Source organism: Vanessa atalanta, chromosome 7 (assembly GCF_905147765.1).
Source record: "Vanessa atalanta chromosome 7, ilVanAtal1.2, whole genome shotgun sequence".
Taxonomy (NCBI): domain Eukaryota; kingdom Metazoa; phylum Arthropoda; class Insecta; order Lepidoptera; family Nymphalidae; genus Vanessa; species Vanessa atalanta.
In genome coordinates, this window is record NC_061877.1 from 12,183,234 (window position 1) to 12,196,718 (window position 13,485).

The 13,485-nt window shown below is 33.0% G+C and overlaps 1 protein-coding gene across 2 annotated transcripts in view; it reads left to right on the forward strand.

Annotated features, from left to right (window-relative positions):
• Nucleotides 1-13,485, forward strand: part of LOC125065200 (angiotensin-converting enzyme-like) — a 39,708-nt gene that overhangs the window by 198 nt on the left and 26,025 nt on the right. The gene's annotated exons all lie outside the window — the stretch shown is intronic.

Consider the following 13,485-nt stretch of genomic DNA (forward strand, 5'->3'; position numbering starts at 1 on the left):
GTATGTGATAGATATATATTGTTTTGATCCAAGACCTTGAAAGAGCGTTTTAAATTGAAATATTTTTGTCAATTGATCGAAATTAAATTCTGAATTTAAAACGACTAGTTACGTTACCTTTGAATTGAAAAATTTTCGTTACACAAGGAATATAAGAATGCTTATACAGATCATGGACTTCATGAATATGCGCATATTACTTATATTAAAAAAATCATCTAAAAAAAAAAACAATTGGTGATTCATTTTCTGATCCAAAAAAATATAACTAATTTTCTTATTTTAATTCATAGTCACGGATTCTTTAACTATTTCCTCGTACTTGGAAAAAAGGCGATTAACAGGTTTTGGTAATACTTCATTTATTGTGGTTGCTTGCAATTAATTATTTCTAATTTGAAAATCGATTAATTACAAAAGAACAGTTACTGTTTTGTTTCTTTGAGTGGAAGTAACTCTACTCCCTGTACAATTGATTACAATAAAGAATAAAATAATGTAGTGGATTTAAAAATATAGGCAGAGAAAATGTGAGCCTAGGTTAAAGAACCAACCCGATATTATATTAACTAGTTTGAAACATTTTAATACGTTTGAAATAAATTAATGTTTATTTATAAAGGCACAAATTAAAGTTACGTATATAAAGCTTACCGATCAAGCTTCATTATTAATTTATTTATGTTTAGAACTATACAAAAAAGGATACTAGCAAACCTTATTTTTAAGGAATCGCGTATTTTCTCTTACAAGAAAGAGTACATTATTATATTGTATCATATAATAATATACATATATATAGAGTGTAGATACAGTTTAGCCCAAGGGATGAGGGAAGTCCAACTGTCATGTTCACACTTTTAGGCTGCTTTTAAGCCATTCGACTGTTGAAATAATGTCAAAAGTGCACGAAATTAAAAAGAATAATAATATGGTAGGACGTTTATAATACGGCTTAGCCTGTTACTACAGACGATGATGGGTTTCTGAGCGATTTTGGCCACAATGGCCATTCTTAAAGGAGGCGTTTGTGATAAATTTTATAGTATATAATGAACACAAACACTAGCACCCTGGATATTAAGTCATCACCGCCCATAGATATAGGCACTGTAAGAAATATTAACCATTACTTACTCCACCAAACATAGGAGATAAGTATTTTTGTGTTACGATTTTAAGGGTGAGTGAGCCAGTGTAACACAAGGATCATAATAGATAGTAATTATACTATGTATATGAACCAATACATAGTTCCCAAGGTTCATGGCGCGTAGGCGATGTAAGGAATAGTTAATATTTCTTACAGCAAAAAGTCTATGCACAGATAAATATTAATTTTAAGGTAAGGACCGCTCACCGTCAGGCGACCCATTTGCCCGTCCGACAATCTATATCGTAGAAATAACATACCAAGTACTCGATTTTGACTAAAGATAAGTTTATATAAAACTAAATGTGCAATTCGGTTTCATTTCCCTTAAAGGACAGTTATGTGATATAAAATCAGCCAATGGGCTATTGACATAAAAATAAACACATAACTTTTATTATTCCGACCGATGGCAACGAACTAAACACATACATACATCTCAAGATTCAGATCAAATAGCATTCGCTAAGGTATATAATGACTAAATAACCAACGCGTAAGAGACACGGCAGTTAATAGCCCACATATTGTTTCAACAACGATAGCCGAGGTTACTGGGAGGAACAGAAACTAGAAACTTGATTATTCACATTTTAAATTCGCCACTAGTTCTTCACAGAAGTAAAACGTAAAACTTCATACGGTGATATTTCTATGTATGCTTTTTCTTTAAAATACAATAAGTCCTTTTTCCAGCGAACATTTCCAGGCTATAAAATTAATAAACTGTCTAAACACTTAAGCTATACATATAATAAAATTGGAGTGTCATTGGAGTTGTAATATTCAAATAACCGCTTTTTACTAAATGCATGTGTATGTGTATGTATACACGGTTTATTTTAAAATTATATATAAAATTAGAACAATATTTTAAGTTTTTAAGTATTCAATTCAAACGCGTGCGAATATTATTTACTAGCTTTGCCCGCGAATCAACATTATTCAATAACTCGTATACTTTTTGAAAACGTTACTTTCTCATTAATAAAGAACGTTAAAGTTATACAATGTCGTTTAACGACTTTTGCAATATTATCTTCATATTTTATTGTTTTAAAAGAACATTTTTATTGGAATATTTATTTTTTACGTAGCTAATGATATATCATAATTTTAAAACGGCATATATACATACATATATGCAATCAAATATTACTAAACGTAAGATTTGTAAATATTTATCTGAAATGTAATTTTGATTAAATTTAATTGTCATTTAATATTTTGTTAAACGACAGTATTTGTCATAAAAATATAACATAAGCAGCCCGTAAATGTCCCACTGCTGGGATAAAGGCCTCCTCTCCCTTTGAGGAGAAGGTTTTGGAGCATATTCCACCACGCTGCTCCAATGCGGGTTGGCGGAATACACATGTGGCTGAATTTCGTTGAAATTAGACACATGCAGGTTTCCTCACGATGTTTTCCTTCATCGCCGAACACGAGATGAATTATAAACACAAATTAAGCACATGAAATTTCAGTGGTGCCTGCCTGGGTTTGAACCCGAAATCATCGGTTAAGATGCACGCGTTCTAACCACTGGGCCATCTCGGCTCTTATATATTTATTATTATTATATTATTTGTCAATAGTTAGTTAATTGCAATACTTTAGACTATAACTTCGTGACAGTAAAATAAATATTTTACTTTTAAATTTATTACGCTGTATGTCTGTTCGTAAAAGTGCATCTCTATCATATCTAGTTTCTTGTTATCAGGTTATTTAAAATTGAATCCAAATTTGAACCTAATAAAGATGAAATAAATATACACATAATTTTAATTGTATTGTCAATTACGAGCTGTTTAAAGTTTCAATCTTTTTTGTTTCATTCTATTAGGAATGATTAGCATTTAGTTCTTAAATAATGATACATAATTGTACTAATCGAAATTGAATTAAACGTAATGTTTACAGCGTTTCCTTGTAATTGTAATTCTCATTATCTGTACGAAAAATGGGGGTTGATTTATGGTTTAGAAATATGTTCGCACTTTTCATCCAAGGTCGAATGTTTGAAATGCAAACGGCACAAAGATATAATTTGGAAATCTGTAATTGATCGGGAATTTCGTTTAAAATAGATTTTACAGAACCGACAAAAAACAAATACGAAAGCGAGAAAATTAAAAATATGTTAAAATTAACCCGATAACAATATATATTCGATTCGATACATTATTATATGCTATTTGGGATTTTATATTACTTAGATACTAGAATACTTTTGGTACTGGAAGCTATTAGTTTTATTGTGTTGTTATATTTCATTAACAACTAATAAAAAAAACCCTGTGAAGACGTATTAACCGTGCCATTGGTTTATCTTCCTATTGATTGGTTTCATGTATTTTTTTTATTGAATTTTTATTTTTTTTTCTTCCTGTTATGTGTCAGTTTTTCTTAGTAGAATTCTGATTTACTAGTCTGATCTGAATCGTGTACAGTCTGTCTGTCTATATGGCCATGATGAGATAATGCTATCAGGTATGGATTGCCATTGTAAGGTAACAGTGAAGTATCTCCTAGTAGTTGTTTGTGCCTTATTCGCTAATTTCTCTGCCGCGTGGTTACTGTCATTAGTGTTATGTTCGACCACATGGCTAGATTATGAGTCCAGAGATCCCAAAGCCCCAGGTTATGTTAAGTGTTGGTTCTGTACCTAATCGCTTTCCGGTTGTTTTTGAATTAAATGCTGCCAATGAATAATGAGGGCCAAGATATAGAGCGCGCATACTCGTGGACAGTAATAGCTATCCAGCACAGTTCCGGATTTCCCGTTCGAATTTACCAACGAGTTTCGAATTTGTGCGTACGGAATAGTCTCCCGGTGAAGTTTGACAATATAAAGTGGCAGCAACGAGTTTAAATTGAGTAAATTGTTAACGACATCGAATTCAAGTGAACTCTCGATGCTGATCGATGGTCGTTGCGATTTCCGATATTCCGATATTTTGGGGAATTGATATCAGTTTTCTAATTTACATATGTGTGAATATTGGTAGCAGATAAAATGGTTTTATATGTACTATAAAACTATTTAAAGTTAGGCTCGAGCACTTAGTGATATAAACAACAATAAGTAATATTGTAATAACTAAATATTGTTATTATTAAGGAAAGCTCAGTGGTTAAGGGAAACTTTTTCTTTACAATATTTGAAACGCACTGATACGTAACATTAATGAAAATGACGAAAAGAAAAGACTAAATTACATAAAACAATACTATCTTCCCAGATAGGAAAGTAAAACGCCTTGGCATTTAATTAACTTCGCATCGAATCGAATAGTTCAAGTTCTCAATTCCTGGGCTAAAGTGTAGGATCGCGTGTCACTTTCTCTCAATTGTAGCAATAATCTACTTAACCTCTGGTCGTTGACCTCTTCATTGCAAGATCAGGGCTGTCAGATATTAGACAATAGCATTATGTTCGTTATTAATAAACCCTTAATTTTTAATAAAATCTTTTTCGTTAGAAAACATACCAATTCCTTTGATATATTTTTTTTGTAAAAAGACTTTATATTAGTTGTTTTTGTTTTTTTGGCAGCCCTAAAGTTACAGGCCCTGTCACAAGGGAATCGCAGCTATGTCATACCTATTTAGGTCAAAGGCTCGTTAATGTGATTGACTGTGTGAACTTGGCTTATATCTGAATTAGAATAATCGATAACTGTTACCGTTGGATGAGAACAAGTTAGTAGCTGAACAACTATATTAGCTGAACCTGCGGCTTTACCCGCGCGAAATTTATAAATCACAAAATTTCAATCCCCATTTTACTCCTTTAGGGGTGGAGTTTCATAAAAACCGGCTCTTAGCGGATGTCTACAATCTTTAAGGAACCTACCAGCCAGATTTCAAGTTTGTAGGTATTACCGTTTTTGAAATTTCGTGATTAATCAGTGCGTGGTATTTCACTATATATATATATATATGTAGGTATATAGATAAAATGCGAGAGCGTGATTTGCAGTTTATGTTAATCGCGAAAATAAACACAGCGGTTTATTATGTCGTGGAAAATGACAGAATCAAGACAAATATACATTCATTCATTTCATTGAATAATATAATATTTATTTATGTTTATATAACAATATATATATACATAATTTGCATTATCGAAATATATAATTATTATTATATGCCTTTATATTATATCTGCACATAATTGCTATTATCCACCAACCCGCATTGGAATTTAGTGGAATGTGCTCTTAACTTTCTCTTCAAAAAGGAAGAAGATGCCTTAGCCCAGCAGTGGGAAAATTTACAGGCTATTGCTATCTATCTATCTAGGAGTATAATTTTTATTTACTGTTGGACCCCATACTAGTAGCCCTGTATGCCAGGCGTTTGTATATGTCGCAGGCAACTAAATTAATAAGCCAATTAATTAACAGCCTAGCCTTTTTACTAAGCAGCGCAATATCGTCTGTTCCAATCGAATAAAGATAAACAAGCCCTTGATTTACGTATGCCACGATTTGTTATAGTTCAGCTATATTTTGCACTACTAATATTACTTGACCAATATATTTTTATTTATATCAGCACACTATTCCTTTAATATACTTATATATACTTTAATTTGACTACCATTGCCTTTTGATTTTGCTTTACAAAATTACCATTTTTTTTTCAAATCCATAATGAATATCATAGATTTTACAAGCTCACCGTGACTCGGTCAATAATATCGCTTAAATTAAATATCAAATGTTATTTGTTTGGCTTTTGTCCTCTTGGGGTAGGGATAGACATTACCACCTTTACCATTGGGCACATGAGGCACGTGCCCAGGGCCCCGAAGAACCAACAATTTCCTTCAGACTTTGGGCTTACGTTGACTGCTATGTATATTTTCGAAAGTGATTTGTAAGAAATAACTAACATATTTATCAAAAATGTTCGATAGTCAACATTAAAAGTAGAAAGACGTGCTCTTCATGATAGAAATAGATATACTATAAAATAGCCATAAGATTGTACAACCAATCAGATTCTTACGAATTTACGAAAATTACCGCACCGTTTATTTGAAACTATACTTAAAGCCTGGCTATGAGCAAAGTATTGGTACGTACATAAGTACATGGTAGTGATAAGTACATGGTAGTAAATATCTACCAAAAGGGCCCGAAAGTTTGGGTGCCCAAGGGCCCCAGCATAGCTTGAGACGGCTCTGGGGATAGACTATTAGATAGACACGGGCTTTCTCACCCAAACCGGAATACAACAATACTAAGTGCAGTTTAACTCCAAGTAGAAGGTTGATGTTTTCTCAGAACAACTCGCAATCTGTCCTTAGGAAAAAGGATTACATTAGGTTAATTACACTAGCACGCGATCCCACTCTAAGTATACGGGTGTACTTTAAAATGTACCGTTTTTATGTCTCCAATATCAAGAGTTTCTATAGTTTGCAAACTTTTTTTTAATATGTAAATTTTACCTTGTATTTTTTATAGCTGTTAGGACATACTTATATATAAACACATAAATACTTTTTAATTGATAGAAAATATGGCTGGTAACAAAATAGACGACATTTTAGTCGTTGAAATAGTCGGTTGTTATTTTTATTTATTTTAGACAGTCCTACGAAAGAATAGGACTCCCGATGATAAAAGGTCACCTGCATTCTTAGAAACGGGGATAACCCGCCATAACGCTAACGTATACTCTATCAAATGACATATAAAAAAAACGACTTTGACATTGATTTAACGCGATGTTGATCATTGATCGAGATATTGAATAATCAATGAATTCCATATTCATTATGATTTCGTGAATGACATGCGTTATCAAGAGGGGGGGGGGGGTGTTGAAGTTCTATTCAGGAATAATTAAAATTATAGTGAAATAAATAAATGAAATGGATTAGTCTAGAACTACATTTTATTATATAAAACTTCCTGTAGTGTAATTCAGGAGAACGTATGTTATCTAAGGTTTGCTTATCTCCTTTTTCAATAGGCTATAGTCAGTACGGTATACTTATAATATCAATATTTAGTATTGTTATGTTGTGTGGCTCACCCACCCTTAGCTTCAAAGGTTGATGGCCCATTGCTCATCCACTTACCAGGATTGCACGTCCTATATAATAAAAAATAATAATTAATGTTATTAGTAAGTGCGTCATTTTAGCGCTGTTCTTTGTCAATCGTGGGAAGTTACGTGACAAGTCAACAAATCTTAAACGCGATCATTCGATCACGTTGAGAATGAAAAGATGTAGTAATTAAAGTTTTAATCGATATAAAATTGTACTCAACTGTAAAACACGATACAAACTATATAAATAATACAACTACATGTTACTTTTTGAGTAACCTTGGCCGTTAGTTAGAAGTTCGTTTAGCGTTAATACTGAGACTTAAATTAAAAAATTATATAACCAAAAATTTTAATTTTTGTACAGTTAAATTAATATTATACGGACAATATGAAATTGTTCTATAGAATCCAAATAAACAAATAATAATTTTCTGTTCTTATATAATTCTTAATTAGGCATTTTTTTTATTTCATATTATTTCATATAAAACTGAACAAAACTACTCTTACCTACAAATTTATAAAATAAATCATCTCAATCATAAATAAAATCTCAATAAAAGTTGCCCTACCTATTCAATATAACATAAAATACTTTACTTTACTTGGTGGGCTTTGTGCAAGCCCTTCTGGGTAGGTACCACCCACTCATCAGATATTCTACCGGCGAACTCAGTAATGTTGTGTTCCAGTTTTAAGGGTGAGTGAGCCAGTGTAACTACAGGCACAAGGGACATAGCACCTTAGTTCCCAAGGTTAGTGGCGCATTGGAGATCTAAGGAATTGTTAAAATTTCTTACAGCGTCTATGAGCGGTGGTGACCATTTGCCATCAGGTGGTCTATATGCTCGTCCAATCTATTCCATAAAAAAAATGTATGTAAATCTTAATAAAAAAACTTCTTACTAAAAATTTCGAGTTGACTTTTCGTGGGGAAATATGGAGGCTTGAAATTAATCCTCCAATTCGAGTTAGTACGATACACACGTAGCAGATTTTCACCAGACTCATTCGACCTCAGAATGTTTTCTTTCACGGCACGAAATAAATTATAAACTCAAGTAAGCGGCCATCTTGACTTCCCTTAATAACACCGAAATGCTTATTAAACAAAGATCAATCACAAAGGTCCTTGGATAGCGACCAATGCTACGATTTCTCATTGCCCAAGTTTCTCAATAATACGTACCGACGCGACGTGCGCGCTACGTAATCCTAATAATGACTTCGTTATGAAACCCGCACTTAATTTTTCCACCAATATTGCTTTCATTCTATTGTGTCAGTCAAGCAGTTGAATCTGTGTCGTAATGGTTACATTTATATTATATACAAGAACTTGAAATTCACTCTTATCACGTAAATAGTATTAAATTAGAGCAAGTGAAACTGTAAAGCGCAACTACTTAAATAATAATGTTTGTGTATACTGTAACCTTCGAGAAAAAGAAACGAACGAAATGTTTTAGGTAACAACGACTTTTAATTTATTAATATAGATAAGTTTTAAATATATAGTAGATAGCACTTCTGGATATCAAGCGGATATCGTTATTTGAATTCCGAACAAAAGGCATTGTTTGAATTTTCATGTTCCATCATGCGTTGTTTATATTTTAATTGTACTAGACGGTAAAGGATGATGTCGTCCTGATCGGTTTCGGTCACGGCGGCTAATCTCAAAGAAGACCAGCCAATACGCGGGACATATAATAGTGCACAACAGGCACAGGACCAATGACAATACGTATTTTCCGAGGCACGGGTATATATGTACATACTTTCAAGTTCTAGACTTCAGGCTATTACTGAATATTTTTTTATCGGGCAACCTGGGCTTTGAGCCCAGCACCTATGTGTCTGTGGCCTTATATGTTTTAGATGAAATGATATATAATATATCTCTATATATAGTTACCTGAGAGAGAAAACCTTAATTAATGTTGCTTTGTAAATTACGCACATTACATATTATAATGCTGACTCTTAATACATTTTCGAAACCGTTTATTTAATTTAAAATTCGAACAGAAGTTTTTTTCTTAATATATTCTGTTTTTCTAAATCGACTCAGAATTAAATATGCATTTATAAATAATAAAATAATATAAGTTAAATAATTTAAGCGGCACTTTGTTATAATTATTCGAAAATGAATTACTACTTAGCATATAATTGGAGTGAAGTAGAAAATAAAACATACAAAAGCGGCAAAGTCGTGATAAATATTGTGTACAATTGTTATTTGTCCATAAACCGCACGGTCGCTTTCAGGCGAGCGCCGACACTTATGTTTATAATAAAATTACATATTTTCTTTTATTTATTTAATATCTGGCAATATTTTCAGTGACCTATTTAATTCTGTAGTATCATCAGTGTACAATAAGGTCCTCCCAAATCTGTACGCACTTAACTTGAAAACTACCGAACGGATTTTTTATACGGTTTTTACTAATGCATGGAGTGATTTATTTAGGTGTATAATTCATAAATATTTCATGTAAATTGGATGCAATATGAAGGTGACTGTTGAAGTCGTCGGAAAATAAGATGCCGACCGATAGAGATGTATATTATGTTATAAACGTTATATGTAGCCCGTAGTCTACCCGTGCGAAGCCGGGTTTAAAAGTTTTCCGGTGTTTTCCGGTTTGAAATGGTAATTAGTCAGTGTAACTAAAGGCACAAGGTACATAACATCTTAGTTCCCAAGGTTGGTGGCCCATTGTCGATGTAAGGAAGGATTCAGGTTGCCCATGTAACCAACCGGCTACCTATACCATAAAAAACTGTTATTTCTCTAATGCCCCAGTAAAATATTAAAAAGAACAAATATCAGGAATATTTGTTCTTTTAGTCCTTCTTTTAAGTAATAAAGCCGTCTAAACTGAATAAATATTCCATAAATATTTTTAATTTCATGACCCGTTAGTCCATAGTAAACATTTCATGAACAATTTGATTTTATACGCTCCGACGTTTCGAGGACTTCAGATTTTTGCATGATTTCAACGAAATGAATTTATCGGGTGCACCCAGCCGGTGTATGGAAATGAAATGGAAAATATTCATGACGTTCGCCGGATCTCATTTTTCTTCGTCCGCTCTTGCTTGCCTGTTTAATATTTAAAGAATACATGAGCGCAGCGACTCACTCGCTCTCTGCGTCTTGATTCTTGAACTACATTTCTCTTTTATATTATTTTCATTTCGCATTTTTCATTCATTGCATACAAAACAACAATCAAGCACAAAATGTGCTTCTACATTTCGAGTAATATGAATTACTTAGAAAAATGTTCAGGAGCTAAACTTACCCAGCAACACATGCTGCATACTTTTATAAATATATATTAGTACTGTTTATATTATATATACATCGGTAATCTGACTTTAAATAGTATAAAACAAACTTTGTTTATGTCTGTTGCATCACGTACATTCGACATTCGTACCATTAGAAATATTAAACGTACTTCATATCACCAATGCGACACCAATCTTAAAAAAGTGGTTACGTCCCTTGTGGCTATAGTTATACTGGCTCACTTACCCTTTAAACCGAAACAGTAATACTAAGAATTGCTCTAACAATATTTTTTTTACATGAGTACTTAAAATTATTATTCTTATTTGTTCTAAAATATATAATATATAAAGATCTTCTTAACATTTTCTTGCTAAGCGCACTTCTCGCTTTCTTTTGCAAATTGCCATGCAAAGTCGGAACGATTCGCTAGTTTATTAAGATATTTTCTGCTCAAGACCTTAAATCAACAAATAGATACTAGCATAACCCAAATAAACATGTAGTCTTTTTTGTTTGTCATGAATGGGCAACACGCAAATAGGCGATATGAGGGCTTTGTCAACAAACAGTGATATTATATTGTAGACATTCTAAATATAATGCCTTGTAGTTGTTTGAGTTGTGACTGCCTATTACGGATGTCCTCGATACTTTTCATACAGACATTTACATTAAGAGCCTGTAAATTTCCCACTATCTGGGCTAGGGCCTCCACTCCCTTTGAGGAGAAGGTTTTGGAGCATATAGCTCATAGGAGCACATGCAGGTTTCCTCACGATGTTTTCCTTCACCACCGAGCACGAGATGAATTAAAAACACAAATTAAGCACATGAAAATTCAGTGGTGCTTGCCTGGGTTTAAATCCGTAGTCATTGGTTAAGATGTACGCGTTCTAACCGCTGGGTCATCTCGACTCTTTTCACACAGGGACACAAGTAATGTTAATCATTATTTTGTTTATTTTAATCGCACTTACGTCTTGACCGCACGATTGATTTTGGATCCACGACTGTCACACTAAGACGCGACGTATATTGGAAAAAATATTTACTGTAAATAAGATGCGATTATACAATATATAGAATGTCGATGTAGATATATAACAATTAATTAAAACTAATTATGTTCACAATAAAATATTAATAAAAAACGAAATATAGGCACGGACTCAAAAGGATATAGATAGAAGAATATTAAAAAAAAAAAGATTATAATATGGTTGTTAGTGGTTGTAGAACCTGTGAGCTATCTCTTGTAAAGGGATGAGAATCAGATCTCGCAAGCAGCCTCAGGAATACAGCGTTGCGTAGACCTGGGAGCTAAGGACTTGACCCATTCTCAATTCTCACTTTTTCTAATACTTATGTATTTGTACGGCTGCTGCTCTTTGTAAAATAGAAGATATTCTGTCACAGTACAACAAGATTTCTTATTGTTGTTGTTGTTGTTGTTTACTGATTTCTCGTTCAAGTATAATTCAAGCAGTCAGTTAATTAAACATTCAGCGCCCCGTCCCGTCGCAATTTTCACAACAATGGCTGCCCGCGCCATTACGCCTTATCGGCACGATGTCGCGATGTCGTAAACAGTTGACGGATTTGTTTTTGATAAATTGTTGTTACACATTCAGCTTAGATTGATATATTTTTTTATTTATAATAGGTAGGCAGACTGGCAAATGGATAATCTGATGGTAAGTTGTTACCTCTACCAAATAGACATTAGCGACTCTGGGATCACGGTATCATGCCAAAGCGATCCCGTGGTACCCACGGAAGGTACGGTGAGGGTACCGCTGGTTTTGATGGTCTTCCTGGGCTCCGGCGACCCACATACCACATACTTAACGTAGGTATGTGGGTGGTGTGCGTAATGTTTTTAAAAAGAAAAAAAAGGGTCCGACCATACGACCTCACTTATTCTCTTATCTTAATAATTATAATTTACTTAATTACTTATAACATGTAATCCATAAAAAATAATAGTTTGTGGATTTTGCAGAAATATACGTGTACAATTTATATCTTGCCTGACAAAGAAGGGAACTCAACCCGGAAGGAATTTAAAAGTCAAAGTCGAAGCGAAAACAGATTTGCCAATTCATTGGCAGGTGTTAGGTAGCCTGTAGTTAGGTTATAAGTTATGTCTAATATTTCCACAAGCCTGGCTTACATGGAATACTATAGAGAAATAAAGTTAAATATATTTTATTATTTTAATAAATATATTAAGTTAATAAGATTTTTTAATTTCATTCTTCAGAATTCTGATAGGGTCGCCCGTGTTAGGGACCTGGCTGGTAAAAGCCATGACGACTGTATCACCAGTACTAGCTGCGAATAGCGTTCTCCTAACAAATTATGACCATTGTTCAAAAATTATATAATCATCTATTTAAGTAACATCCGAGGCTGAAGTTTTTTTATGTAAATGTTAAATGTTTCATTGTTTATTAACATTATGGGCTCGCTTCTAGAATTCATTGTGCATTTGATTATAGATTATTACAAAAGAGATAATGCAGTTAGTACTTTGTATGTAGGGCTTGCATATCTAGGGTTGCCACTCTATTAATTTATTGTACATATAAAATAAGGGAAAAAAAACAATTGTATCTCATGAGCGTGGTCTTATTATTTTTTGATTCTATATATAGAGTCGTCGTATATTCGTAGTTTAACGCAATTCAATTAACGTTATAAATATTTAATGTAATATTTTTAACGTTATTTTTCTGTTCGTTACATTCATTTTATTCTTAAGTTAGTTTTGGAGTCAAGACGCCTAAATGGATAGTCATGCATCATTTTAAAAAAGTGGTCCTCGATTTCTTGGTCATAGTTTGTGCTTGTAATTTATTACGTACTTGACGATAAAGGTAATTACTTACCATCGTGAGGAAAGGACCTGTTTACGAATAATAATTTTCATTTAGAC